This window comes from Schistocerca cancellata, chromosome 6, assembly GCF_023864275.1.
Source record: "Schistocerca cancellata isolate TAMUIC-IGC-003103 chromosome 6, iqSchCanc2.1, whole genome shotgun sequence".
Classification (NCBI taxonomy): domain Eukaryota; kingdom Metazoa; phylum Arthropoda; class Insecta; order Orthoptera; family Acrididae; genus Schistocerca; species Schistocerca cancellata.
The window spans coordinates 692,799,242-692,823,731 of NC_064631.1; the positions used below are offsets into that span (position 1 = coordinate 692,799,242).

The following is a 24,490-nucleotide window of genomic DNA, read 5'->3' on the forward strand; positions in this document are numbered from 1 at the left end:
TGTCTGTGCAGAATTAAAAAGTTGATGTTGATGTCCTTGTGGTTGTGCAGCATCTCACAGATGACCAGCACACTTTACTCACTCACTATTGTTCATTAGATCCACTGGTGGAATTGTAGTGCCTTCTATCTTCCAAGTAACTAAATGCAAACATATTTAGTTCATCAACATGATGCTAGTTGCAGTCAAGTGTTTGAGGGGGGGGGGGGGGGAGAGAGGTTGTTTCCGAAGCTGCATCACAGGAGTCTACCAGACACCATGAAATCTTTGCCTTTACTAACAGTAAATATTTTTTTATTTTAACTTTTAATATTTTCCTTAGCAATAGCTGTTGCTAACAGGTATTTACTTATCTTTAAATCTAATATGACCTCACATAAGACCTACTTCAATCTCGAAAATGCACGTGACTGGGAAATTGTACTCCAGCTGTTGGAGGAAGTTGATCAATCAGATGATGACTTCAGTAGTTACAGTGATGTAGAAGAACGCGGTGGGGAAACAAGAGAAGCAAATACCGACACTGAGCAAGACAGTCTCCAGTGATAGCGACAATGGAGCGAGACACAGTGTCCAGTGATAGTGACAATAATAATCTTGTAGATGAATGTGTTCTGGGAATGAAAAAAATCTAAATGGCCAAAGGTGTGTCCACCAAAAAGTGTTTGAACCCAATGACAAAATGTTGTCGGTCATTTACAGGGAGTGAAAGTGGCTGCGAAGAATGCAAGAACACCAGTGGAATGTTGGGAATGCTTTTTCGACAAAGGGATGCTCTCTAGCATTGTTGAGTACACCAATGAAAAGATAAATGTGGTACGGGGACATTATTCCACAGAAAGGGATGCTCGTTTGACAGACGAAACTGAAATAAAAGTTGTTTTAGGGGTACTGTATTTATGTGTGGCAAGAAAACTCAACCATATGAACACGGAAGACATATGGGTCTACAATAAAATGAGAACCGAGTTATGTCATCTGACAATGACTGACAAGTGATTTACGTTCCTCTTATACTGTTTAAGGTTCAACAACAGGGATAACCAATAGGAAAAAAAGAAGATTGATAATTTAGCTCCTATACATGAAATATTTTCTTTCTTTGTGGAAAACTGTAAAAATGCTTATTCAGTTGGGGAGTATAGCACTATTCATGGAAAACTAGAAACTTTCAAGGACAAATGTTTCTGCAGGCAGTACATCCCTAGCAAAACAAGTACGTACAGGTTAAAACTATTTGCTTTGGTGGATGATAGGATGTGTTACACCGCCAATCTGGAAATATAACCTGGTAAACAGTCTCGAGGGCAATTTGCAATGAATAACAAACCAGCAGATGATGTGAAAGGTCTCACTTCTGTGTTAGCAGAATATAACCACAGATAGTTGATTCACCTCCTTATAATTAGCTGATGACTTACTTCAGAAGAATCTTACTCTGGTTGGAACTATAAGGGAGAATAAATATGAAACTCCGCCAGAGTTCTCGCACTAATGTCACTACGAAAAACAAGCCGGTCCTGATACTCTCCACAATGCATTACGATAACTCGATGCTATAACTGGTGATATGAAAATGCCAGAAATGATAATATAATGCTACCAAATAATATAATGCTACCAATAACTATTTGAGCGTAATCTTGCTGACGATTATTTGTGTCGACGGTTCATTATCGTCAAGAGATCTCAGGCGAGGTATTTGGAGTTTTTCCAGATAAAGGCGCCGTCCAGCCCACAGAAGAGGACCGAGGCTCGGAAAGACAGAGATACTGTGAATGCGGTCGTTCAAACAACCAATACGCCAAGTACTAATGCTTCAGCTGTAAGAAATCTCTCCCTTTAGAACATGCACATCAAGTAAGCGCTGGCTAATACTTGTATAGCTCATTGAATTTGATGTTTCTGTTATAAACTGTATAAAGACTTAAGTACTAGGAATGCTTTCATGTAAGGACCGTAACGAAATTTTCTGAAAAGTGATACCGGCAATGGTTTGCACGTTCGTGACGAATGAGGTTACAGACTGCGTACGTAATGTGACACTCAACAGCTTTGTGATGTATATTTATACCTAAAAATCGGATAAGTAAAATACATTCCACCAGTCAAAATTTGCACATCTCTTTCATTTTACTTCATTAGTATCGTTAAACACATAAATTTTAACTGATCGAACGAAATATTCATTGTTACCGCAAAAATGCTGTTGGCGTCTGTGAGATGCCACGCTTCCTATTATGAAACCAAGTCCCACGCGATCACTGCAAGATTAATGAACAAACCTCACCTAGTGCAATCACATTTACCTCTGCTTTATGCGAACAGTACTCCAACATTGGCGAAAAAAAGGCTGTAGCCTATCGGCTTCTTCCAGCTTCCACTGATTCGGAAGTAGGGAGTTGATAAGCCAAATCAACAGTTCATACATGAGGCTAAGGTAAATGGTCAGCCGTCGCCTTCATGAAGGAACCATCCCGTCATTTCAGTCTGCATAATATGGAGCTAATGACTTAGACTGCCATATATAAATCTCATCTGATGGCAAAAGTGACTCGATATGTGTCACATTTAACGGACTGATTTGGGGGCACACTACTACCGGTACCAAATTTGTGTGGCACTTGTTTCGTATATATAGCCATACGAATTAACTCTTCATCACACTGCCTTTCGAGATTAATAAACACAGTATGCGTACTATAATTATACCTTCGTGGTACTTATCCATAGAAAGTCTCTTTTCCTAGTGTGACATATTTCGATTTGTATGTGCAGTAACAACAGTTCAGTGCCATTGTTTTTTCTAGTAAATAAATTCGTGAAAAGATGGCAAATAGATGCAATATTAATGTTTCAGACATAATGCACAATGCAAACAGCAGCATCAAATCAATATCATGGGACATTTCGATTTTTTTTAAGCGATATGCGTAGACTACTATGCTTACGCCACAGATGCTCCTTACCACAACGACCTGTCTTAGCGTTTTTAATGCCCTGTGGATTTTAACAATAAAAATAACTGTGAAACACGGACTGGAATATCTTCTAGGGTGCACGTCACGCGTAACAACGGAAGCTAATAAATAAAAGATTACAATCATGGTTGTGTGTAATTGTCGACCTTTCGCTCGTCCAACGATCTAGTGAGGTCTGGTACTTTTTCGAAGATGCATTCCGTTCTAATTTATTCTCGGTATAAAAATTATAGTCATTTTATAACAATACATTTCTTTTGGTCAGCGTATAATTCTTGATTAGTTGTTTTGATTGTTTCATTTGAATATTGTCGTCTCGTTTTCAAACTGATTAAAATCTGATAAAGTTTTTATCTGTTATTCTAATTTGTGAACAGGGATTGAATTGCTCATTTACAACCTACTTGATCAATCATTACCATCTCTCATAATGAAGTAAAATATTATGCTGGGTTCAATCAAGCAATATTTTTTTCGAGGACAAAATTTTCGACTTTGTTACTTTTATTTAAAAATCGGCATAAATGTTAACATATACATAGATACATACATACTGTATGAGATCTCGTATTGTAAATTTGTTTAAACACAATAGGAGTTTGTGCAATTGTAGGAGTTAACGGTTTACTCCACTGTTCCACGAAATCGTGAAAATTATGCAGTCATAGTTTACTGTTGTGGTTTGTTCACAGTTTCTTCTCTATTCCTTGCACTCGCGCCGCGTGAGTCAAATGTGACGTGGTAGTTCGAACAAGCTCGGACGTTGCGTTGTATCGGGAAATCCCGCTCGAACGTGAATATCGTTTGGCCAGCCCTACTATCCACTGAGTAACTAAAATGAGGACAAAACAACTGACGTTACGCCGGAATCGGTTGATTTGGTTGTGGTAGATTGATCAGGCTAGGCTAGATTGAACTGTGATAATTGTAGATTTGAGAAGCCAGATAAAGGTTGAATTTAACAAATTGACCAGTATTGTTTTAAGGGGCTCCGGAACGCCCTATACTTGCAATGTTAAAATAACGCTTATAAATTACATCTTTCCTCACAAAGTATTTGAGGTAGGAAGTTGAACTTTTTACAGATTATTTATTGGAATATGGGCTACAACTTAACACAGGGATTTTACAAAATTTTAGTTCAGTTATTAAAGATGATTTTTTTCAATTGTAATGAAAATTCACAACATTTTTTTGCAATTTTTTATTTATATATTCAAAAATATACAGTTTTTTGGAAAAAGGCTGTGTTAAATTATGCAGAAGGTACTGTGTAACATTTACTGAAAGTTTGAAACAAATATGTTTGGAAGATCCTTAGAAAACATGTAATTAGTATGAGAAAATAAAAGTTTTGGGAATCGAGCGACAAAGATTGGATTAACTTTTTAGTGCATTCCAGGTCCATAGGATGGATTATCTTCATCCTCTGCAAACTCATCCTCCAGCTTCCTCTTGTTCCTCCTCCTGTTTACTCTTGCTTGTATTTCTAGACTCTTTACAGCCCTGTCTGCAGCCCGAAGGCGTTCCTTGTCTAAAGCAAGCATCGCTCGTACCATGTTAGAACCTATCTTCATTCCCATATTTCTAAATACCTTGCACCTTACAATGTTGCCATCATTGAAAGTCGCAACAGCATCATACACACCAAAGTGAAGTGTTTCTATTCCAACAAATACAGTCTTGGGGATTCTCGACCATATAACACTACTTACACTCATTGGGGTTTTGAGTTTTTCCGTGAATACACTTTTTCAACAGTTCAGGTGCTGCTAAGTCTCTGAAAATAGGTTAGCCACAACACATACTTTATCTCACATCACTAAAATGTACTTGATGAACACGGACGTTAATAATAACACCATTTGACAGCAGTTTAACAGTGCCACAGTGGGTCACGCCCATGTAGAACACATTTTAAAAAAATTTAAAAATAGTTGTAGTCTTCGGAATTGAATAAATTATATATCTATTAAAAGGTAATAGTCTGCAGATTCAGAAAACGCAAAAAAGTAAAAATTGAACTTTCCATGATTTTGAGCCTTTCCGCTAAGCCCGACACACGAAAGACGGACTGCAGTGAAGCATCGCGTACTGTATCGCCTGCAATCGGTCGCTCGCCTCGAGATACCATACACGAGCGATTTGCCAAGCAGTTGCAATCATTATTGTGAATGTCATTGTGTCGAGAAATTTTGCTATGGATACTGAAGTGCTGTGTTTAGCAGCAGTTGCTGTTGATTTGCGTATCCCCACGAATACTTGCGAAACATAAATTTAAATAGACGTCATTAAACGTGTCTTGGAACGCTTTTCTTGAGAAATGTGGGTTACTTTATAGAAATATTACACTTTCAGCTGGTGCCAAATGGATTGTGTACATCTTTCCAGAGTGCCGATACAGTTTTTCAGGTTTATTACTTCTCAATTCCTTTTTTATTCATTAGTCTTACTGTTAAACTGCTGGTATTTAGGCCTACACAGCTTACTCGATATGTCAATAGAGATGATGATGATGATAGTTGGTTTGTGGGGCGCTCAACTGTACAGTTCCTAGCACTCGACTATAGAGGTGTTGTCAGTAGCAGAACTACTGATTACTGTGACTCGTTATAAATTGTATCAAGGAGAATTAAATTATATGAAATGACGAGACTTGAGTAGAACTGTATAATAGATTTGCACTGAACATTTAAATTAAAATGTCCTCTCAACATTACAGCAGGTAGGCTACGCATGTTATTCTGTTGAGAAGTTAAAAACTTCAATAATGCGTTTAATTATTTCATAAATAACTCAAAATCATGGGATGGAGCCCATTGTATTGCGACTTCCCATCACTTCTATAGCACAAACTTCAAAAAGCTAATCACCGCAGTATCGGTATCGTAAGGTGTATTTTGTATTACTTCTTAATATAGACGTTAACTTCGGCTTCCATTTCACTTCGCAGACTACATCGTGATCTCTGGATCACTATAAATTCCAGCGCAAATTTGTTACTCAACTTGGCTAAAGCCTAACTAACTAAAACTGTAGAACTAAGCTTAATAATTAGAGAAACGAGTCGCTGCCATATTGCTAACCAGCCAGACAACCATATTGCTAACCAGCCAGACAACCATATTGCTAACTCGAATTGCATACGATCCGTCAGATAGGCAGGAATTTCCTTGCGACCAGCGATCAGTGACCGATCTACCATGCGATCGGTTACCCATGCAACAGATCGCTGCAATCTGTCGCTCGTGTGGTGGAGGGGGGAGGGGGGGGGGCTATAGCCAGCGGGGAACGTCACGTGACCCAAACGCCGGCAGAACGCCATTGTAGCGTCCTCATGTTAGCCACTCATCACTGAGGCTGAGACTGCAATCTGCAAATGAAAAGTGTGCATTCGTGTAAAGAGTAATAAAGATTGCTTAGGAATACTCCAGTGTGCCTCTGGACGAAATGTTAAGCAGATGACAGTTTTTCCTTGTTATAAATGTGACGGCAGTGAAAAGTGTTTCTAGTTTGTACCATTTTACATTTTGGGAAACAGACATGATCGTTTTTGCACTGGTCAGCTAAATTGAGGAGTTATTAATACTTAAATTTTAATGGAAACGTAAGTTACTATCAATGTCGGAACGGTGAAGTTATAGGCGCCCTTATGAAAATTAGTAGAAATGAATGTGGATAAAATGCCTAAAATGTTATAAAACAGGGAAGAGTAGGTCTTACATAATTACACTCACTATACCCAATGTTACACACGGTTACCTGCACGCCGCGCGGGATTAGCCGAGCGGTCTGAGGCGCTGCCGTCATGGACTGTGCGGCTGATCCCGGCGGAGGTTTGAGTCCGCTCTCGGGCATAGGTGTGTGTGTGTTTGTCCTTAGGATAATTAAGGTAAGTAGTGTGTAAGCTTAGGGACTGATGACCTTAGCCGTTAAATCCCATAAGATTTCACACACATGTTTTGTTACCTGCACAATCTCACATTCTGTAAGACAGCATAAATACGGTCAGACATTCTAAAACTCTCAATTAAAATACAAGTAATACAAGAGGAAAGCTAAAATAATTATACTGGAATATGTGACTGTCTGATCATTACAAAAAACATGAATGAGCCAGAAACCCGGAGAACCGATTAAAATCTCCCCCCCCCCCCATAACTAAAATTTTAGGGAACAAGCCGGGTATTGCCCGGAACCATTAAAGTCGTACCACATTCATGTAATTGTCAGTTAAAACACATGGCAAATTTGTCAGTAAATTACACTACTGGCCACTAAAATTGCTACACCACGAAGATCACGTGCTACAGACGCGAAATTTAACCGACAGGAAGGAAGATGCTGCGATATACAAATGATTAGCATTCACACAAGATTGGCGCCGGTGGCGACACCTACAACGTGCTGACATGAGGAAAGTTTCCAACCGATTTCTGGCCGGCCGGAGTGGCCGAGCGGTTCTAGGCGCTTCAGTCTGGAACCGCGCGACCGCTACGGTCGCAGGTTCGAATCCTGCCTCGGGCATGTGTGTGATGTCCTTAGATTAGTTAGGTTCAAGTAGTTCTAAGTTCTAGGGAACTGATGACCTCAGAAGTTAAGTCCCATAGCGCTCAGAGCCATTTGAACCATCCGATTTCTCATGCACAAGCAGCAGTTGACCGGCGTTGCCTGGTGAAACATTGTTGTGATGCCTCGTGTAAGGAGGAGAAATGCGTTCCATCACGTTTCTGACTTTAATAAAGGTCGTACTGTTTGCGGTTTATCGTATAGCGACATTGCAGTTTCCGTTGGTCGAGATCCAATGACTGTTAGCAGAATATGGAATCGGTGGGTTCAGGAGGGTAATACGGAAAGCCGTGCTGGCTCCCAACGGCATCGTATCACTAGCAGTCGAGATGACAGGCATCTTATCCGCATGGCTGTAACGGATCGTACAGCCACGTCTCGATCCCTGAGTAAACAGATGGGGACGTTTGCAAGACAACAACCATCTGCACGAACAGTTCGACGACGTTTGCAGCAGCATGGACTATCAGCTCTGAGACCGTGGCTGCGGTTACCCTCGACGTTGGATCACAGACAGGAGCGCTTGCGATGGTGTACTCAATGACGAACCTGGGTGCACGAATGGCAAAACGTCATTTTTTTGGATGAATCCAGGTTCTGTTTACAGCATCATAATGGTCGCATCCGTGTTTGGCGACATCGCGGAGAACGCACATTGGAAGCATGTATTCGTCATCGCCATACTGGCGTATCACCGGGCGTGGTGGTATGGGGTACCATTGGTTACACGTCTGGGTCACCTCTTGTTCGCATTGACGGCGCTTTGAACAGCAGACGCTACATGTCAGACGTGTTACGACCCGTGGCTCTACCCTTCACTCAATCCCTGGAAACCCTACATTTCAGCAGGATAATGCACGACCGCATGTTGCAGGTCCTGTACGGGCCTTTCTGGATACAGAAAATGTTCGACTACTGCCCTGGCCAGCACATTTTCCAGATCTCTCACCAACTGAAAACGGCTGGCCAATGGTGGCCGACCAACTGCCTCGTCACAATACGCCAGTCACTACTCTTGATGAACTGTGGTATGGTGTTGAAGCTGCATGGGCAGCTGTACCTGTACACGCCATCCAAGCTCTGTTTGACTCAATGCCCAGGCGTTGTAAAGCCGTTATTATGGCCAGAGGTGGTTTTTCTGGGTACTGATTTCTCAGGATCTATGCACCCAAATTGCGTGAAAATGTAATCACATGTCAGTTCCAATATAATATGCTTTTCCTATGAAGACCCGTTTATCATCTGTTTTTCTTCTTGGTGTAGCAATTTTAATGGCCAGTAGTGTAGCTGCTGCCCTCTTGTCTGAATATAAAATACAATCTACTAAAATGTGGCGCACCGAAATCTGTATGCTACAAGCCGCCCATGTTGGAGCGTCCTCTCGCTACAGTAAGAGCACACGCGTCATAGCGCTGTGTCATGTGAGGAGACAAGCGAGAAGGACCTCATCCAGCCGTCTGACTGGAAGGAGATACGCCATGGCCGAGCTGTCGATTTTACTAGGCAGAGCTTATTGTCTCTCACTGCCAGCTACTCTTCTTCCAATCTACACGAGTCGGTACCTAAAGAGTGAGGTGACACGATGTAAGAGGATGGCACATGGAACTATCTGATCATCGCAACACGCCCCCTTGGCCACTAAATCTGCCATTTTGTTTCCCTTAATAACCATGTGCCCTAGTATCAGCAGAAAGTACCTCCTTCCCAGCCTTTTTAGGTGGAGTGTGGCGTCCTGGACGTTCTGTTCTACTTTATCTGCTGGGTAAGAGTGTTGTACAGAGTTCAGGGCGCTCAAGGAGTCGGAACAGACGAGTAATTTAGCAGTCGTGACACATCTCATCTGCTTCAGTTCCCTCAAGATCGAATATGATTCAGCACCAAACACAGTGAATTCTCAAGGTAACTGGATCTTGTACAGATATATAGTTGTGGTGTTGATTTAAAATGTCATAAAATATTGTACGAGGAACAGATACAGCAGCACAGTTTCTCCTGTACCACATTAGATCCAAAATTACTCTGGGCCTCTGAAGTAGCAGGTGTGACAGTTGGTTAAAACCCTGAATTTGCGTTTGTATTTATCCTACACCAAGTGACTCCAGAACTGCTTCACGTGGATCCCAAATGGTCTTGTTGTGCATGGACAATTTGAGAAAAGGCATTCGGTAGCTGGACGAGCGAAAGTACGGAATGCTGGCAAATTTGGAGCAGTATGGATCTTATATGATTGACACGTCATGAGGAGTTGCCATCGAATGGTGAGTGGCAGTTCCCCAACCTCAGCACAGGGACAGGGTATGGAGTTGGTACTGTAAGCACCTGTGGACTGCCTGATCTCCTCAGGGTGGATAGCGTCAATGATCTGCAGGTAAGAAAGTGTCGCTGATGCATATAATGTTTGCCCATAGGCTAGCCGTGATCTCAGAAAAGCCCTACGAAACTGAAGCAGATCCTCCCTGTCTGCTCCCTAAGACTTTCAGCTAAGGAATCTTAAGAAATTAAGTGCTTTTTGGGTATGAAACTTTCTGGCAGATTAAAACTGTGTGCCGGACCGAGACTCGAAATCGGGACCTCTGCCTTTTGCGGGCAAGTGCTCTACCAACTGAGCCACCAGAGCACGACTCACACCCCGTCCTCACAGCTTTACTTCTGCCAGTACCTCGTCTCCTACCTTCCAAACTTTACAGAAGCTCTACTGCGAACCTTGCAGAACTAGCACTCCTGAAAGAAAGGATATTGTGGAGACATGGCTTAGCCACAGCCTGGGGGATGTTTCCAGAATGAGATTTTCACTCTGCAGCGGAGTGTGCGCTGATATGAAACTTTCTGACAGATTAAAACTGTGTGCCCGACCGAGACTCGAACTCAGGGCGCGAGTCGTTCTTGGGTAGCTCAGTTGGTAGAGCACTTGCCCACGAAAGGAAAAGAAACCGAGTTTGAGTCTCGGTCCGGCACACAGTTTTAATTTGCCAGAATGTTTCATATCAGCGCACACTCCGCTGCAGAGTGAAAATCTCATTCTGGAAACATCCCCCAGGCTGTGGCTGAGTCATGTCTCCGCAATATCCTTTCTTTCAGGAGTGCTAGTTCTGCAAGGTTCGCAATAGAGCTTCTGTGAAGTTTGGAAGGTAGGAGATGAGGTACTGGCAGAAGTAAAGCTGTGAGGACGGGGTGTGAGTCATGCTTGTGTAGCTCAGTTGATAGAGCACTTGCCCGCGAAAGGCAAAGGTCCCGAGTTCGAGTCTCAGTCCAGCAAACAGTTTTAATCTGCTAGAAAGTTTCATATCAGCGCACACTCCGCTGCAGAGTGAAAATCTCATTCTGCTTTATGGGTCCTTCCCTTCTGGGCCTTTGGGCTTGATAACCACGACTGTTTTGAATAAAAAATGAGGCGCTGAATCCTCACTGAGCCTTTAAAGGGGGAATGGAGTCCGTCATATGCTAGTCAGGTAAATTAAAAATATGACAAGAACGACTGAAATCAACATCCACACATATACAAGGTGTGTCAATAATGTAATGAGACTGATTTTCTTTGCAAGATGTGGCAACCCTGCAGACTTGCGTAGGCACAATATCTCTGACCTTGGTCTATAAGCTGCTTCTAGTCCAAGTGGCACATCGATGCAACTGCAGTCGTGAGTTGTGCTATAATAAGTTAACATGTGTTTGTTTCTCTCGTCACGGAAATTGAACCGCATAATATTGCGCAATGGTATGCCATTTCTTTTTGCGTTAAATTGCGTGAAAACGCGACGACAACTTACGGTAAGCTTCAGAAGGCTTTTGGAGAGGAGGTTATGTCAAGAGCTCAAGTTTTTCCTTGGCATAAAATGTTTAGTGAAGGCAGAACGAATACTGAAGATGAAGACTGCAGTGGACGACCATCAACCTCACGGACAGATATCAACTTAGCCAGGGTGCGTGAACTCGTACGATCTGATCAAAGATTATCGATGAAAATGATTGCACAAGAACTGAACATCAATCGAGAAACTGTTCGTCTAATAATAACTGAAGATCTTGGTATGAGAAAGATTTGTGCAAAAATGGCCCCCAAAAATCTCACACCACAACAGCGAGAAACACGGAAAAATGTGCTGTTAGTGCAAACGGAAATCAATTCATAATTGTTGAGCCGTGTTATCACTGGTGTTGAAAGTTGTTTTTTTCAGTACGATCCACAGACAAAACGCCAAATTTCGCAATGGTGCTCAAAGGGCAAAGCCGCAGACTCCGAGACGTAAATGCACAGTAAATAGCTGTAATTTTCACGATTTATTCCTGAGATCCCGGTCTCGAATAAACCCGTAAATTTTCTTCATATCTTAATCCGTTCACGAGATACAGAGGTTCAGATTTACCCTACTTGTACAAGTAAAACACACACATAAAATCCTGTGTGAGGCGAAAACGTAGCTTAGATAGTTGACATAGCACTCAGAAACATGCTGTAAAGTGTCTCCGTTATCAGCTTTGGACGCACTGTTGTAGTTCTGGCATACATTCAATTTTTTTTGCGTGCATTAGGTGTAAAATTAATTTTACATTATTTCAGTTTCACAAAAATAAACAATCTAAATTTTATTGACCAAACTTGAGTTTGATTTCAAACACGTACCCGATTCATACAATTGTAGTTGGTGGTGACTAATTTACTCTCGATGTGTTGGCGAAAATAAATGTTTAATTCCAGAGGTACGCATAAAACATCATCCGAAATTGTGCTAAACGCATTGTCTGAAAATTATTTCGATTAGTTAGTTCATGAACCCTCGCGAATAGAAAACGTTTGTGAAAACACACTTGACCTCTTAGCAACAAATAATCCTGAGTTAATAACGAGCATCAAAAAGGATACAGGGATTAGTGGAAACAGGGTTGTCGTAGCGACATTGAATATTGTAACCCCCAAATCCTCTAAAAATAAACGAAAAATATACCTATTTAAAAAAAGCAGATAAAAATTCACTTGACGCCTTCCTGAGATACGATCTACACTCCTTCCAAATTAATAATATAAGTGTAGGCCAGATGTGGCTTGAATTCAAAGAAATAGTATCGGCACCAATTGAGAGATTTATGCCAAATAAATTAACAAACGACGGAGCTGATCCTCCTTGATACACTAAATGGGTCAGAACACTGTTGCAGAAACAACAAAACAAACATGCCAAATTTAAACACACGCAAAATCCCCATGATCGGCGATCTTTTACAGAAGCTCGAAATTTAGCTCGGACTTCAATTCGAGATCCTTATAACAGTTTCCACAGCGAAACTTTGTCTCGAAACCTGGCAGAAAATCCAAAGAGATTCTGGTCGTATGTGAAATATGTTAGCGGCATGAAACAACCAACGCCTTCTCTGCGCAATAGCAATGGAGATACTGTCGAAGACAGTGCCGCCAAAGCTGAGTTACTAAACACAGCCTTCCGAAATGCCATCAAAAAAGAAGACGAAGTAAATATTCCAGAATTCGAATCAAGAACAGCTGCCAACATGAGTAACGTAGAAGTAAATATCCTCGGAGTAGTGAAGCAACTTAAATCACTTAATGAAAACAAGTCTTCTGGTCCAGTCTGTATACCAATTAGGTTCCTTTCGGAGTATGCTGATGCATTAGCTCCATACTTAACAATCATATACAACTGTTCACTCGACGATAGATTCGTACCCAAAGACTGCAAAGTTGCACAGGTCACATCGATATTCAAGAAAGGTAGTAGGAGTAATCCACTTAATTAGAGGCCCATGTCATTAACGTTGATATGCAGTAGGATTTTGGAACATACGAGGGCTATCCACAAAGTACATTACGTTTTGGAATTAAAAATAAATAAAGTATTGGAAAATTCTTTTATTATATACAGATGAAAGCCACACTTAAATAATACTTTTCTACATAGTTGCCATTTAAATTAAGGCACTTATCGTAGCGATGGACGAGCTTGGAAATTCCTTCGTCGTAAAATTCGGCCGCCTGCGCCTTCAACCACGTGGTTACCTCTTCTTGAAGCTGTGCATCGTCATCAAAACGCTGCATAGCCAACCACTTCTTCATTGCTGGGAATAAGTGGAAGTCGCTCGGTGCCAGGTCGGGACTGTACGGCGGATGAGGAAACAACTCCCACTTAAAAGATTCGAGAACTTCACGAGTGGCATTTGCCATGTGGGCCCGGGTGGTGTCGTGAATCAGCAAGAACTTTGAGCCCAACTTTCCCCTGCGCTTGTTTTGTATTGCTCTTCTGAGGTTGTGCAGAGTTTGGCAATACCTTTGAGAGTTTATTGTAGTGCCTCTTTCCAGGAAATCCACAAAAATCACATCTTTTCTGTCCCAAAAGACAGTCGCCATCATCTTCCTTGCCGACATTGTCTGCATGCATTTCTTGGGTTTCTGGGGGGAATTTGTGTGCCTCCACTGCATTTACTACAATTTTGTCTCGCAGTTCACATGCTTAACCCATGTTTCGTCACCAGTAACGATGCGATCGAGTAATGAGTCGCCATCTTTCTCGTAAGCGTCCAAAGACGTTAACGCTGCAGCCATTCGCTGATTTTTGTGAATCTCTGTCAAGATCTTTGGTATCCATCTTGCACAAAACTTGTGGTAACCAAGCTTTTCGGTAATGATTTCGTGCAACAAACTTCGTGAAATTTGTAGAAAAACTCATAGAGAGTTCCGTTATTGTGAAATTACGGATTTCACGGACCGCGGCATCGACTTATTCGACAAGTTCGGCAGTCACTATGCTGGGTCTTCCACTACGCTCTTCGTCGTGAACGTTAGTTCGGCCATTTTTAAATTTTATGACCCATTGACGCACTCCACCTTCAGTGTTTATGTTGTCCCCATACACTTCACAAAGCTGCCGATAGATTTCTATCGGTGTACAGTTTTTTTGCTGTCAGAAACCTTATTACAACACGCACTTCACACTTCACGGCATTTTCAATTAACGCTGACATTTCAAAGTGTCACAGTAACTCAACGTAGTACAGCACGAACCTCTCACTAGCACGGCAGGATGCCGACTGAGCGGCGGAATGCCATGACACCAAGATGGCCGCGCTAGCCCTGCCCCTAACGGACACAAACGAAAGCGTAATGCACTTTGTGGATAGCCCTCGTATATTGTGTTTGAACATTATGAATTACCTCGAAGAAAACGGTCTATTGACACACAGTCGACATAGGTTTAGAAAACATCGTTCTTGTGAAATACAACTATCTCTTTATTCGCATGAAGTGTTGAGTGCTGTTAACAAGGGATTTCAGATCGATTCGATATTTCTGGATTTCCGGGAGGATTTTGACACTGTACCACACAAGTGGCTTGCAGTGAAATTGCGTGCTTATGGAATATCACCTCAGTTATGTGACTGGATTCGTGATTTCCTGTCAGAGACGTCACAGCTCGTAGTAATTGATGGAAAGTCATCGAGTAAAACAGAAGTGATTTCTGGCGTTCTCCAAGGTAGTGTTATAGACTCTTTGCTGTTCCTTATCTATAGAAACGATTTGGGAGACAATCTGAGCAGCCGTCTTAGATTGTTTGCAGATGACGCTGTCGTTTATTGACTAATAAGGTCATCAGAAGATCAAAACAATTTGCAAAACGATTTAGAAAAGATCCTAATGGTGCGAAAATTGGCTATTGACCCTAAATAACGAAAGTGTGAGGTTATCCACATGAGTGCTAAAAGGAATCCGTTAAACTTCGGTTACACGATAAATCAGTCAAATCTAAAGGCCATAAATTCAACTAAATACCTAGGAATTATAATTATGAACAACTTAAATTGGAACGAACATACAGAAAATATTGTGGGGAAGGCTAACTAAAGACTGCGTTTTATTGGCAGGACACTTAGAAAATGTAACAGACCTACTAAAGAGACTGCCTACACTACGCTTGTCCGTCCTCTTTTACAATACTGTTGCGGAGTGTGGGATCCTTACCACGGAGTACATCGAAAAAGTTCAAAGAAGGGCAGCGCGTTTTGTATTATCGCAAAATATGGGAGAGAGTGTTAATGAAGTGATACAGGATTTGGACTGGACATCATTAAAAGAAAGGCGTTTTTCGTTGCGACAGAATCTTCTCACGGATTTCCAATCACCAACTTTCTCCTCCGAGTGCAAAAATATTTTGTTGACACCGACCTACATAGGGAGAAACGATCACCACGGTAAAATAAGGGAAATCAGAGCTCTTACGGAAAGATATAGGTGTTCGTTCTTTCCGCGCTCTATAAGAGATTGGAATAATAGAGAATTGTGAAGGTGGTTCGATGAACCCTCTGCCAGTCACTTAAATGTGATTTGCAGAGTATCCATGAAGATGTTGATGTAGATTTCTTTCCGTAAGAGTTACATGCCTTGTTGCAGCGGGGAAAGGAAGGGAACCAGCGGAAAAATGTCCCTAGTGGAGCACAAAAAATGTGAATATGTTCCTGTCTATTTAAAGGACTCTGACTGAAAAGTTGCGTACCTGCTGACGCTTTTTTATGCTGAGAGAGATGGAGATGGAGACAGTGGTAGTGGGAATGAGACGGAAAAATAATAAATACTGGAAGACAGAGGTCAGTGGTTGTGGTACAGAAAGAGCGAAGGAGACAATGGCAGTGGGAGAGTAAAAGAGGGATACAGTGGCACTGGAACATAACTGACAATGACAGGACAATGCTAGAAAAAGAGTAAAGGAGACGGTGTCAGTGGAAGAGGAATAAAGAGGAGGAGAAAATTGATGTGGTTGAGAGTCAGTGATAATGAGAGACAGAGTCTATGACAATGATAAGGAGAAAGAGAGAGATAATGACAGTGAGAACACACGGCAGCATTGCGAAGGAATGACTGAGGTAGTAGCAGTAAGGGACAGCATAAGGGAGATGGTGACAGTGAAAGGAGGCTGTAGTAGTAGGACAGAACAAAGGAGACTGTGGCTGCGACACCGGAGACAGTGACTGTTAGGCACAAAGAGTTGGGCTGAGTGAGTGAGTGGGAATTGGCAGGTGGGAGTGGATGGGTATGAGCGACTTACAGCAGTGGACTTTTGGGTGTGAATGAGTTGCAGTTAGGGGAGCTCGTGGAAGTCTGAGCTGAGGTGCATGTTAAAAAAAAGCATGAATGTGTTCGCATGCCAAAATGTTTGGAAAATTTTTCAGAGGTGCTGAGGAAGGTAGGATGAGGCAGCTAGTACCTCACTTTTTAGTAAGAGTCAGTTAAATAAACAGGAATATATTCGCATTTTTTGTGCTCCAATAGAAGCAGTTTTCCAATGGTAAATAAATAGTGTGGATTTAAAATGAATAACAATTCGATTTATTACTTTATATGGGGAAACATTACAGCAACTGTCAGTTTTTGATGTGATACCCATTGTTCGCATATCGGGCTTACTATGCAGGTATAGCATCTGTTTCCAAGATGACGTCGCAACAGGAAAAGCCTTTCTGCGTGCTCTTTTTTAAGGTGTCCAGGTCTGTGGTTACACTGCAGCGTGAGTTTCGTGCATGGCTTAGGAAAGACACAGCACACAAAAACATAGGTAGGTGGTACTGACAGTTCGTGAAAACTGATACTTTTGTAAGGGGATGAGTCATGGTCGACCTCATGAGTGCGTAATCCATTTCACTGAAGACCCCGCAAGTGTCTTAGTAAAGCAAGGAGAGAACTGTTCATGCCAAACGTTATGTGTGGGAGATACTGCGTAAGTGGCTTTTAAAGCGTACACACTGGGATTAGTGCAGGCCCTTACACCAGCAGACAAAGTCAAAAGGCATGACTTTTGTGAAGAGCTGCAATTAAAACTGGAAGAGTGGTTTTGTAGAGAGGCTCATCTTCTGTGATGGATCCACTTTCTATGTAAATGGCAAGGTGAACACACATAACGTCTATATCTGGGAAAGCGAGAAGCCACATACGCTGACAAGAGCATCATTGTGACTATCCAAAAGTGAACGTTTTCTGTGTAGTATCGTGTGAGAAAGTGCACGGCCCATTTTTCTTTGAACAACGAACAGTGGTGGGCAACTCATTTCGAAACATGTTGAAAACTAGGTTGTTACTCCAGCTAAAAACCAGTTATGATGATTACATTTTGCCATTGGATGGTGCTCCACCCTACTTCCACAAGAATGACGAGAGCTTCTTAACTGTGTTCTTCACCAACGGTGAACTGGGCGTGCTGCAACAGCAGACAATAACCTTATTGCTGGTCATCCCATTCGCTGGATTTAACGCCCTACGATTTCTTTCTGTGGGGTTTGTGTAAGACCGAGTTTGTGTACCGACAATTACCATTTCCCTTGAGCATCATTGTGACTATCCAAAAGTGAACGTTTTCTGTGTAGTATCGTGTGAGAAAGTGCATGGCCCATTTTTCTTTGAACAACGAACAGTGGTGAGCAACTCATTTCGAAACATGTTGAAAACTTAGATAGAGCATGCACTGCATATGATCATGGAGGACTTGCTACATCAAGTATGGGAAGAATTTGATTACCGTGTAGATGTGTGTCCTTGACTGGAGGATTGTAATCAATGCATCAGAAACTTGGAAAGTTGCTAGTGCTTATGCTGTAAGATTTGCTCGTACAAAAAAGTATATAGATTTATTATTAATTTTTAAAACCGCACCATTAATTTATAAACCCACTGTATAATGCTACCACCCCCCCCCCCCCCCCCGCCTTTTCCTTTCGGTTGTCAGGCTGTTTTGCTGCCAAAGTACTTTTCCTAGGTGGTAAGCCAGTTGTATACTAAGTTTGGTTAAAATGTTTCCACGAATTCCAAAAGGGATTGAATGTCGCCATTCAGCATAGTGACCCCTAAAACGGTGGTCTCGAGGCCAATAAAGTTGATTTTATCTTATTTTTACGTGGCACACTCTGGCACCTCCACTTCATTGCTAACGGAGCTATGTAGACGTGTGCCTTACCGTCGCCATGTACTGAGATGATGCTCTCAGGACGCTTCTAAGCAATGCTTCTACCGCTTGCCGACAATCAACGCGGAAGTCGCGTCTGTATTGGGTCGAATGTCAATGTAGCTTTGTACACGTACACAACACTGGCGAGTATCTAAATGATTAGACCTATAATTCTTTATGAAAGATAGAAGGGCCACCAGAGTACAGTAGTGTTATTCGTGTTTATAGTGTTATTACCAGACTTGGTAGGATATATAAGAAGTGTAAACAGTGTCAGATGTTGAGTGATCACTGTGAATGACACGGAGATGTCTCTTACCCGTGTGAGACATCGTTATCAGCACCTAGCAGAGTTTAAAAGGGGCCAGATTGTGGGTCTTCATTTGGCTGGCAGGTCGAATCGTGCAATATCGATTTTTGTGGGGCACTTGGATGTAACAATGGCCTGATACTAGACTGGATGGGAACATTAAGGCAACATACCCATCGTCAAGGTTTTGATCAGCCGCGTCTAACTGCCTTAAGGGGCTCCGGAAAGGCTCAAAATCATGAAAAGTTCAATTTTTACTTTTTTGCGTTTTCTGAATCTGCAGTCTATTACCTTTTAATAGATATATAATTTATTCAATTCCGAAGACTACAACTATTTTTAAATTTTTTTTTGAAATGCGTTCTACATGGGCGTGACCCACTGTGGCGCTGTTAAACTGCTGTCAAATGGTGTTATTATTAACGTCCGTGTTCATCAGGTACATTTTAGTGATGTGAGATAAAGTATGTGTTGTGGCTAACCTGTGATGGTTCAAAATATATCGCTGGTGTGATTGTCGATTGTTTCATGTTTATTTACTCTGTCGTTATCTCGAAAATATTCGTAATTAATTCTGTTTCTTGAGTCTCTGTTTTGTTGAAGTATAATAATGAGTAAAAGTAAAGTTATTAGAAATCCTCTGAAGTGTCGACGAAATGAAGAAGGATGTTTGGGCTCTTTTTTTTTTCATACTTCTTCAACCGATGAAAATCCCCAACATAGCTTGTGTCCCAAAGAAGAAGACAGTTGGTGTAAATATAACAAAGGATTGCTAACTGGTGAAGTGCACACTCATAAGCATAGTCTGCCTCATGCAATAATGGAGGTGATAAAACCTATTTTCAGAGACTTAGCAGCACCTGAACTGTTGAAAAAGTGTATTCACGGAAAAACTCAAAACCCCAATAAAAGTGCAAATAGTGTTATATGGTCGAGAATCCCCAAGACTGTATTTGTTGGAATAGAAACACTTCACTTTGGTGTGTATGATGCTGTTGCGACTTTCAATGATGGCAACATTGTAAGGTGCAAGGTATTTAGAAATATGGGAATGAAGATAGGTTCTAACATGGTACGAGCGATGCTTGCTTTAGACAAGGAACGCCTTCGGGCTGCAGACAGGGCTGTAAAGAGTCTAGAAATACAAGCAAGAGTAAAAAGGAGGAGGAACAAGAGGAAGCTGGAGGAGGAGTTTGCAGAGGATGAAGATAATCCATCCTATGGACCTGGAATGCACTAAAAAGTTAATCCAATCTTTGTCGCTCGATTCCCAAAACTTTTATTTTGTCATACTAATTCCACGTTTTCTAAGGATCTTCCAGACATATTTGTTTCAAACTTTCAGTAAATGTTACACAGTACCTTCTGCATAATTTAACACATCCTTTTTCCAAAAAACTGTATATTTTTAAATATATAAATAAAAAATTGCAAAAAATGTTGTGAATTTTCATTACAATTGAAAAAAATCATCTTTAATAACTGAACTAAAATTTTGTAAAATCCCTGTGTTAAGTTGTAGCCCATATTCCAATAAATAATCTGTAAAAAGTTCAACTTCCTACCTCAAATACTTTGTGAGGAAAGATGTAATTTATAAGCGTTATTTTAACATTGCAAGTATAGGGCGTTCCGGAGCCCCTTAAGGGTGACGCCTTACTGAGCACCAAATACATCGTAACTCCATCACATGTTCGCCTGCCTACCAAGAATAAGTAATGGACTACTTGCAAAACTCTGTGTTGTTCCGCACTATCGATCAGAGATTAGCAGCAGCGGAACTAAGGAATTAGCATACTATGTGTAGGCTATGTTTGGAGTGGTGTCATCAGCGATAAGCAGGGATGACTTATGAAAGGCGCTCATCGAGGAATCGTGTTTCCGACAATCCTGGACGATCATCGTTGGCTAGGTCCGCTCCGATAGCTGAGTCGTCAGCGTGACGGATTGCCGTCCTGCGAGCCTGGGTTCGATTCGCGGCTGGGTCGGGTATTTTCTCCGCTCTGGGACTGGGTGTTGTGCTGTCTTCATCATCATTTCATCCCCATCCGGCGCGCAGGTCGCCCAATGTGGCGTAGAATGTAATAATAAGACCTGCACCAAGGCGGCCGGACCTGCCCCGCAAGGGGCTTCCCGGCCAATGACGCCAAACGCTCATTTCATTTCCATCGTGTCGAGAATGGTGCCGATCTGGCGAGACGTCCCATTCTTCCAATGTCTTGTAGAGGCACATCCGTGTTGCTCCTAGTGTATGGGAGCCATCGGGAATGATTTCATATCAAGGCTGGTAGTGATTGAAGGAACCCTGACAGTCGATGACATGGACATGGACATCGCAAGTCCTCATTTGTTACCCCTCGTGCGACAGTATCATGATGCCATTTTTGAACAGGACAATGCTCATCCACACATGATATGTGTCTCTACGAACTGCCTGTGTGATGTTCAGGTACTTCTTTGACCGGCGAGATACCCAGATACGTCCCCAACAGAAAATTTGTGGGACCAATTCGGACGTTAACTCTGTGCCAGTCCATTATCCAGGACATCAAAGACCACTTACAAAAGTTATGGGGCAACTTGCATTAAGTGAGGATACAAAGGCTTCGTGACACCCTTTCCAAATGATTCAGTGCAGGAATCCATGGCAGAGGACGTGCAACGTTGTATTGATAAATGGGACAAGGCTGGCAGCCCTGGCGCAGACTGCACATGCCTGAATATTAAGCTCGTGAAGATAAATAGTTAATTCTACAATAACTGTAAGTTAAGTTAATATTACACCTGAGGAAGTTAATTAGAGCCTATTTCATATTATCTATTGAAGGTGTCACTCGTTTCAGAGTATTTCCTGAAAGAATTTGAAAAAGTAACCTAAGGGCCAGTTTCTGCGTACTTTAGAACTAAGTTTACATACAAATTTAAGATGTTTGCGTAGGTATTAAGTGAAGAATTTAGGTTGTTTTCATTACAGATATACAGGGTGGAGAAAAACTTTAACCCTGGATAGCTGACCCCAGTAGGAACCAAAATTACTAATGTTGTGTAGGTCGACAAGGCACCATTTTTAAACTACGGAAACTTGGCGCCACGCGCTCCGATTGGCCGTGGGATTGCCCTGTTGCCGTTCGTCGGTTGACGGGTAGCGCTGTGATTGTTGGTTCACACATCCAAACGCCCTCGCCCCGTCACTGTCCCAACGTGAGACGCACACGTGTTGAATAGGTCCTGCTATTTGTCTCCATGTCACATCAGAGGCATTCACACGTAAGCTTCGCTTCAGAGCACACACACGTCACCTGCGATTTAGTCATATGGTAAGCATGGCGGCATAGTATTAGTTTGAAGAACACCGAGATATGGTTCTTGTTTATGGACTAGCCGACGGAAAGGAGCATAAAGCTAGACAGTTGTATGAGGAACGGTACCCAGCATGACGCCACCCACACCTGCAAAGGTTTACAGCAATTCACTAGCGACTTCGCGAAACAGACTCGTTAGTGGGATATCATGGTGATGCTGGAAGACATCGAACACGACGGGATGCTGCATCTGAAGAGACTGTTCTCGAACACTTCGAGGAAGCACCTAAGGCAAGTACTTGAGCGATTGGACATGACGTGGGGTCACTCATAAGTTAGTCTGGGATGTTTTAAGGAATGACAGCCAGCATCCATTTAGTTTACACCATGTCCAAGACCTAAATTCTGTGGTGGACTGTGAATATGGACAAGGGTTTTGCCGGTGATTTCTGTGACGTGTTGCACGATATCCCGACTTCCCCGCCATTGTGTTGTTTACCAGCGAGTGCACCTTCCATGGGGATGGCCTTTACAACACTTGAAACATTCATTGCTGGGCAAGACGAAATCCTCACGTCACGTACGCCCACGGACACCAGAAACGATTTTCGCCCAACATTTGATTGGGCCAGTCCATCTTCCTCCTCGAGTTACCAGGGCAAATTACCTTCAATTTTTGCAAGAAACACTACTCGACCTGCTGGAAGATGTTCCCCTGGACATAAGGCTATGCATGTGGTTGCAGCATGATGGGGCACCCACACATAACAGTCGTGCTCGTGCTGTGTGCAGATATTTAAATGAAGTCTTCGATGGCTGGGTAACTGGCAGAGGAACTCTTAGGACATGGCCCCAGCGATCACCAGACCTCACGCCACCACACATTTTCCTGCGGGGATTCTTCAAAGTTCTCACTCACCCAACCGGTTTCGAACCACCTCGAAACGAAGAGGAATTAATGGATCGCATTGAACATGCCACCAATCACATCAGGTCAATGCCAGGAATCTTTTAAGGAGTTCGGCAAAACGCCGTTCGACGTTGTCAAGCTTGTGTCGCGTCAGAGGGGCGCCAGTACGAGCACCTGCTTTAAGTAAAGAATGTCCTAGCTACAAAAAAGGCCCTTTTCAGGGCCGACACAATTTGTAAAAGACTTTCTGTACGCAAACTAACAGCTGTTGACAGGTTTGTTCCAGGTACATCTTATCGTGAAACTACAATGGATGTATCAGGACCAGAGCAGATTCGCCCGCAGCCCCCAGAGTGGAAGGCTGGCGCGCTACCACCGAGCATGCGGGGCTCTTCGGATATATCGTGGTCTTCGGCAGGCAAAGCATTTGTGGTCATGCGTTGTCCAGAGCATCCAGCAACAGGGCAATCCAGCGGCCAATTCGAACGCGTGGCGCGAAGTTTCCATAGTTTAAAAATTGTGAGTTGTCGACCTACAGAACATAAGTAACTTTGATTCCTACTGGCATCAGCTATCTAGTGTTAAAATTTCGTGTCACAATTTTTCTCCACCCTGTATTTCGTAGTGCCGTATCTACTTATTTCTTTTCAAAACGCGTAAAGTAAATATCGCGCGTACGCGATCTTAGGCCTAATTTTTCTGGTATACGGGTTTGGAGCTGTAACGTTCTTTTAGGTGCGTTATGTTACTATATTAATAGTATACATATGTATTAGTATTCCACATAACGTTAGTGTGTCTTGTGATCTGTAGTTAATGGAATATTACTGTTATTGTCTAGATAAATTTTTATAAAAATATTGTAAATAGCCGCGAGTGAGATGTGTTTGAGCTGCCATAGGAAAGTTAGTTCTGGGGTTCTATGCAGCTGCTGTGACAGGTGTTTACACTGGGGGGACTGTAGTGGCATGGGAATTGGGGACGTAAACGAGTCTCTTCCATAGTACTACAGAGTATGTTCAAGGGATAGGAAAATGGATGAAGAGGAAGGGAAGATTAGAGTCGTTAAGGCTAACCAGGATAGTGCTAGGGAGGAACTGATGAGGTTATGGGGGGAGAGTGGGGAAGACAGGTGGGAAATGGCAGCAAGGAACAGGGGCCACAAGAAAGAAGACAGTATCTGACAGATTCATCATTGGCACAAACGATAAATTTGTCTTGCTACCTCAGTTAAGTAAGGAAGATACTCAGGTAGATGTAAGTGTGGTTAATACTCAACAGACTTTCACCAGGAAACCAATTGTTTAAAAAAAAAGTAGAAAGTAGGAGGGAAGTTCTGTTGTTAGGTAGTAGCTATGGAAGAGGTGTGGACCAGATCTTGCAGGAAAAATTAGGTAACAAGCACCACGTCACAAGCTTTTTCAATCCCAATGCATGTGTTAGCCAAGTGACAAGAGGATGTAGGATCACTGTGCAAGGGTTTT

General features: G+C 42.2%; 1 protein-coding gene across 1 annotated transcript in view; it reads right to left on the reverse strand.

Moving 5' to 3' along the window:
- Positions 1-24,490, reverse strand: part of LOC126088480 (sialin-like) — a 281,989-nt gene that overhangs the window by 120,201 nt on the left and 137,298 nt on the right. The window lies entirely within an intron of this gene.